The sequence below is a fragment of the Rana temporaria genome, chromosome 3, assembly GCF_905171775.1.
Source record: "Rana temporaria chromosome 3, aRanTem1.1, whole genome shotgun sequence".
Taxonomy (NCBI): domain Eukaryota; kingdom Metazoa; phylum Chordata; class Amphibia; order Anura; family Ranidae; genus Rana; species Rana temporaria.
In genome coordinates, this window is record NC_053491.1 from 454,336,552 (window position 1) to 454,343,533 (window position 6,982).

Consider the following 6,982-nt stretch of genomic DNA (forward strand, 5'->3'; position numbering starts at 1 on the left):
CATGCAAGAATTAGAAGAATAATAACGAAATTTTGGCCTATACTCACTGAGGACCCCATCCTCCAAAATTTACTCTTGGATAGACCTCAGCTCACGTTTAAACGTGCGGATTCACTGGGGACTATTTTGGTCCGGAGCGAATACAAAGGCAACTCTGCCAAAGACCCCTGCAAGACCCATGGGACTTTCCCATGTGGACACTGCGCGCAATGTGAGGTCATTGGTAGGAGGACCACACTGGCATTGCCCAATGGGGAGACTCTCTCGCTAAAACATTTTGCCAACTGTACCACACGGGGAGTAGTCTACCTCATGCAGTGCCAGTGTGGTTCCTTCTACGTTGGCAAGACCAAACAACCTCTTTATAAAAGAGTGGAAAAACACATGCATTCCATGAGAATTGGCAATTTATATTTACCCCTTGGGAGACACGTGGCCAAAGCACATGGGTACCATATGCCCAAAGTCAACTTTTCCGTTCTTGATAGAATACATATCCCTCTACGTGGGGGGGACTGGAACAAGGTACTTCTCCAGCGCGAGATGCGCTGGATCAGATGCCTTAAAGCTACAACCTTTCCAGGACTAAACGAGATGGAGAGCTTTAGGCCCTTCTTAGAGGGGTTCAGTTCGGGGAAAACGGACTAGCCCCCACATGCCACTGGGAGATCATCCTCCTGCCCCTTCCCCTTCCCCCTTTTCCTGAACCGACTAACTGTTAAAATTGTCTTTTTTTTCCCCAATTTTTTCTCCCCTTCCCCCCCCCCCCCTTCCCGCCTCTTTCTCCCCCCCTCCCTTTCCCCCCCCCCCCCCCATTTAAACCCTAACTGTACCCTTTGGGATATTGGGGTTTCAGGTTGAGATTTGTAATAAGTAGGATTTATATTTATAAATTACTGTATGATTTTGATTTTGTAAATGTATGAGCTAAAGAGTTCTCTTTTTGGATTTATACATGAAATTTTTTGATTGTAAACCTGTGATCAACTATTGATGATTTGTTGACAGTGCACCCTGTGGCTTTCCAACTAGGAGCCATATGTGTCAAGTACCGCTTCTTCACCGGCCCTTTCTGGATGTTGTTGATGTCCGTAATGGTCCCATTTCAACCAATCACAAGAGGGCTCCTCCATCCACTGCCGGGGGAGAGTAGCACCTTTGTGCCCGCCCCAGGGGCATTTTATGCCCTAGAGGCTCTCCCCTACCCGGCAGTGGTGACTTTATCTCCCTTTCAACTGTCAGACTTTCTTATCTGTCAGTTCTGAAATACCCAGGCATAGTGAATATCTTTGCCCCATCCTCAGGAGTTTGCCCTCGCTTCATGAAGCGTTCCTCCAATGGTCCCATTTTATTTGCCCTGCATTTATCCTTTGATTCCCTTACTTCTCCGGGTTCCCTGGTTCAATGATGCCCCGAAACTGCAATTTTATTGCTGTTGTCTAAACCTATGGACTATTAGGCTCTCTGGAGTGGGTAGTAATTTCCGCCCCTTCTGTGCGGACACTTCTTTATTTTTCCCTGTCCGGTCGTTGAGCGCACTTCATTCGCGTCGCTGTGACGCGCACAGTGGGTGGCTCCACTGTGTGTATTGCGTTCATGTTCAGTCATCTGACATCTCGTGCACCTGATTGGGTGCGCTGTCGTCACATGACCTTTCGGGATTCTGTGATCACACTAGACGCCGTGGGTCATGTGCTGTGTGACGCGCAGGAGGCGCGTCACCAGCGGCATGTCCACGGTGTCGTGCCCTGATTGATCAGAGCTCGGCCACCTGACGCTGACGTCAGTAGTGGGCGCGCTGTTTGCACGCCAAACATGGGGGATTTGGAGGATAGGAATCACTCTAGCTGAGCCCTAATGTCCATTCACTGCTCCATTTACAACCAATTATCCCATTCAAGGAACAGCTGCTACATCGCTGGAGTGAATGGATCATCCACACCTGAGGTCTATCATCCTCAAAGTAAGTATAAAGGGAAGTCAGGGGGGGTTTTCCTGTCAGCATTCACTTTCCTCCCTTCCCCTGTTGGAGCTGGAGGTTATTTTGTCTTCTGGTCAAGTTTGGTTTCTTTGACTGGAATGGTTGTTCACCTTTATTTGAGCTGATGCACTGGGAGTGGTAAGTACACTTTAGGGAGTTTGTTTCTATTTTTGGTCTCACTTTTTAGTGAAGAATCTAATACCCTCCCTGTACATATTTACCTAAATCTCTCCCCAGCCATTACACCTTCTATTGTTCTATGACTGCTGACTCCTTTGTGGAGACTTATGTTACTCCACCCCCCCATGGTTATGGAGTCCTCTGGATTGGGGGATCGTTATGGACATTAAGTACACCATCTGGTTTGTTTGCCCTGATTGCGGCTCACACACAAGCTCCATGGGGATGATCTAGGCGCTCTGTGTCTGGAAAGGGGTGAGTTCCACTTTCCTTTTACATATTGAGCTTTCCATCTCTCCCCCCTCTTCTCTACATGCTGCAAATGTCAAAAAACAAATCTTTGGTCACAGGTATATACTTTATATGTATGTTATTATATACCCTTCTTTTGTTTTAGGAAAAACTCTTGCTGCTTTCTATTCCCTGAAGAAAGATGTATTATTGAGACATCTGAAACGCGTCGGATAAATGATCACCTATACCCTTAGCCTAGTCCTGGGGTGTGTGGTGATCCTCTAGCAGTAATAATTTTCTCTATCCTGGAATTTTTCATTTTTTTAAATAATGTTGTCACTATGAAATGTTTATGTTGTAAATTAATGTATTAAAATTTATATATTTTTATGACCTAGTTGTCACAATATTTTTTTGGTTGCCCGAAAAATCTCACCTCACTTAGAGGTATTCATCTTTTTCAATTGATACAGAGATGTTGGCAACCTCATGCCTCCATACATGAGCCAAATTCTTTCATCAGTAGAACCTAAGGAGTGATCAGTTTATGCGTTTTATACTCATCCTTGAGGTGAGCAGGCATTTTAGCAGGTGGTGTGCACTGAAAATTGGATCCGTTTAAATAGGATTTTACACAGTGGTGATAGCTTTGGAAATGTACATATGAACTGTTATTTTATAAAAAAAAAAAAAATCATAAATTGTTTTATGGAATGTATAATTATTTGTTTCTATAAGATTTATAGATACACAACGCTGCACTATTTTCACAAAATTAATATTGCAAAAGGTGTGGTGTATCACTATAAGTGGATAGCAGCTGTATAGACACTCAGATGGGTATATTTAAATTTGTTCACGTCATTATAGGAGTAATTTATTAGCATTGTGGCGCTGATTGTTTTTCTCACAATTTACATTACCGTATTTATCGGCGTATAACACGCACCCTAACTTTAAGAGGGAAATTTCAGGAAACTTTCCACAGCCCCCTTCGTATAACACGCAGGCACAGTTTACCCTCTATTTTCAGGGTGGAAAAGTGAGTGTTATACGCCAATAAATACATTATATTATATATTGGATTACCTGCAAAAGGAGAGCATGAAGGTTCCCCTAAGCTGCCTATTCTGATACCTTATGCCGCGTACGCACGATTGTAAATTCCGCCCAAAAAAAGTCAGATGTGAGCCTTTGGTTGGAAATTCCAACCGTGTGTAGGCTCCATCGGAATTTTTCTGTCGGAATTTCCGCCAAGGAAAATTTGAGAGCTGGTTCTCAATTTTTCCAATGGGAAAAGTTCTTGTCAGAAATTCTGGTTGGCTGTATGCAGGCAGCACAGTGGTGTAGTGAGTAGCACTCTCGCCTAGCAGTAAAAAGGGTTGCTGGTTCGAATCCCAACCACGACACTACCTGCCTGGAGTTTGCATGTTCTCCCTGTGCCTGTGTGGGTTTCCTCCGGGTAACTCTGGTTTCCTCCCACACTCCAAAGACATGCTGATAGTCTAATTGGCTTCTGTCTAAAGTGGCCCTAGTATATGAATGTGAGTTAGGGACCTTAGATTGTAAACTCCTTGAGGGTAGGGACTGATGCGAATATACAATGTATATGTAAAGCGCTGCGTAAATTGACGGCGCTATACCTAAATAATAATAAGTGCAAAAAAACATGCATGGTCTGAATCAAGTCGACGCATGTGCAGAAGCATTGAACTTAATGTTTCTCGGCTTGCCGTAGTGTTGTACGTCACCGCGTTCTTGACGGTCGGAATTTGGTGTCACCGTGTGTATGCAAGACAAGTTTGAGCTGAAATTCAGTCGGAAAAAAATCCACGGATTTCTTGTCGGATTTTACGATCGTGTGTACGCAGCATTAGGCACCATTTTACTGCCAAAATTAAATCTCCCCCCCATCACCTGCACAGTAACCAACAGTACTATATGTTTTCCCTTTATCTTGTAGGGGAATGATAGTGATACACAGCAGATTTTGCATGGCTTGTAAATACAATAGTGTCTATTGCTATTAATTACGTCTAAGGGCACTTCTTCTTCCTCTTTTCATGTCATCCTGCTGATAACGACTCTTAGATGCTTTCTAAATCCCCATTAGCATTGTACAAATAATCAAATTGTTTGCATACACAGTGAAGGTTACAATATAGCAGTGTATTAGTTTGCAGAGAGTTGAACGCTGGTAGTTTTTGGTGTTTTAGTGCTGAAAAAAACCCTGCTGCACCAAAAGCAATACCTAACCTTAAAGTGGAACTATATACTAAATAAAAAGAATTACATATACAGTGTGATGCAGTCTATCACAAGTATTTACACAGCAGTTTTTGTTTTTCTGAGTACTCCCTATAACATAGCTGTATTCCATGTTTATCCTGCCATTAGCTCTTTTTATTCAGCTTCCATTAACAGGCCAAGCTGTCCAGCAAATATGGCAGTTAGAGGGTTGAGACAAACCATTTACTAGTGACAGGGCAACTTTTGGTTATATAGGTAATGAATAACGGTCGTGTGTACGCGGCATTAGCCTTTAATTTGTCAGTCACGTATGTAAAGTCCATCTAAATCTACTATACCATCCAACGATACCCTCTCCATAGGTTGACAGAGATGCTGCCCAAGGGTAACAACACTGCTGTTCTATAGATATAGTGGAAAAGTGAGCGTAGCCACCCTAAGGCAAGAAGTGTTATAGTGTCTGGATTCCCAAGTGAAAACTAGGGAAAAAAGCCCTAAAAAAATGTGACCACCGCATCTAAGGATTGGTAAGCTGACCTAACCTAATTCACTCTTCCCATCTGCAGGTGTATACTAACCTTAATCGGATGGCCACGGTTTTGGTGTTTGCTTACATCAAGTGCCCCCAAGTGCTTTCACTATCCGGGCCATGACTATGCATTTCCGCCCTATAGACAACTATGGGACTGTCTGAGATCTTCTTCAAACTTGGGACAAATCCCCATGGAAGTCTATGGGACTGTAATGTACAGACCTTACCTAATTCACCCTCAATAATCTGTAGATGCATGCTTACCTAGATCTGATGGCAACGGTTTTGGTCTTCACTGTCCTGGCCATGCCTGGACATTACAGTTCCCTTCTATGGGAATGTATCCCGATTCCCAAGGTCAGAGACAATCTTAGACAGTTCCATAGAAGTCTGTAGGGCAGTAGTGCATAGGTGTGGCCAGGACAATAAAGGCTTGGAGCACTGGATGTAAGCAAATACCAAAACCGTGGCCATCAGATCAAGGTAAGTACGCATCTGTAGGGGCGGTGTGTGGGTTAGGTTAGGTCAGAGAAAAGAGGCAAAAAAGGATAAATGTACTTTACTCCACTTTTTTCTCACTTATACCTGCATTGCTGGGTTATCTTCAAGTTACACACCCGCACAGCGTTTGTTGGGGCAAAAGGGGAGGGTCTGTAAGGAAAAAATCTATATTTTTGGAATTTAGTACCCTCATCATTGAACCTAACTCTTAAAATGGACCTTTAACACAACTTTAACTGCAAAACCAAACTTAACTTAACCAATTTTAACCCTAATCTCTTGATTTAACCTCCTAATACTAATTTAACTACTGCAGATCTGTACTTACCCTGTTCTGTGTCAAAAGAATCTTCATGTCATCCTTTATGGTTTTCATTGTTTCTGTCAAATGTAACAAAAGAAAAAACAATTTTTTTATACCTTACAATAGCACTATAAATATAATCTGTAGATTTAGAATATTTTATATATATATATACCGTATATATATATTTATTATATCATTGGGACGCCTGCCTTTACACGCACGTGGACTTTAATGGCATCTTTGTCCGTAGGGTTCAATATCAGTGGTGGCCGGTGGGATTTTTTTTGGGGGCGGGGGGGCAAACAGTGTCTCAATCCCCCCCCTCCCTGGTCGGTTGGTAGCACTTACCCCATCATTGGCGCCTTCCCCTGCTCTCGACGCCAGCTGCCTCCCGTTCTCCTGCTCTGCACTATTGAGTTGGCCCACCCTTTGCAGCTATAACAGCTTCAACCCTTCTGGGAAGGCTTTCCACAAGGTTTAGGAGTGTGTCTATGGGAATGTTTGATCATTCTTCCAGAGGCGCATTCGTGAGGTCAGGCACTGATGTTGGAACATGAAGGCCTGGCTCGCAGTCTCTGCTCTAATTAATCCAAAAGGTGTTATATCAGGTTGAGGTCAGGACTATGTGCAGGTCAGTTAAGTTCCTCCACCCCAAACTAAGAACAACCCCACACCATAATCCACCCTCCACCAAATACTTTGGACCAATGCACAAAAAATCGAAAAAATCGATTTGGTCTTATTCTGAATCGATTTGACCTTGCAATTCCCCAGCCCTACCCCGAGCAACAATAGATTGCCCCAGCAACAACATATCCCCCCTCCCAAGAAATGTAGGACCCCTGCCTAAAAATATCACCCCAGCAACAATAGACCCCCGTAGGCAAGAACAAATTTCCCAGGAGCCAGCATCAATAGACTCTCCATGAACACTAGAACCCTCCCTCAAAAGTAGATCCCTTCCAGCAATATTTACCCCCCAAGCAACAAATGACTT

General features: G+C 43.4%; 1 long non-coding RNA gene across 2 annotated transcripts; it reads left to right on the forward strand.

The window, feature by feature from the left end:
• Positions 1-1,963: 1,963 nt before the first annotated feature.
• Positions 1,964-2,599, forward strand: LOC120933457. 2 transcript variants are annotated; one of them, XR_005748094.1, is made up of 3 exons: positions 1,964-2,119; positions 2,219-2,416; positions 2,559-2,599. It is a non-coding gene; the product is annotated as an uncharacterized LOC120933457 (long non-coding RNA). The 2 variants fall into 2 exon arrangements; XR_005748093.1 differs by lacking the exon at positions 2,559-2,599 and having other exon boundaries at positions 2,219-2,417.
• Positions 2,600-6,982: the final 4,383 nt, after the last annotated feature.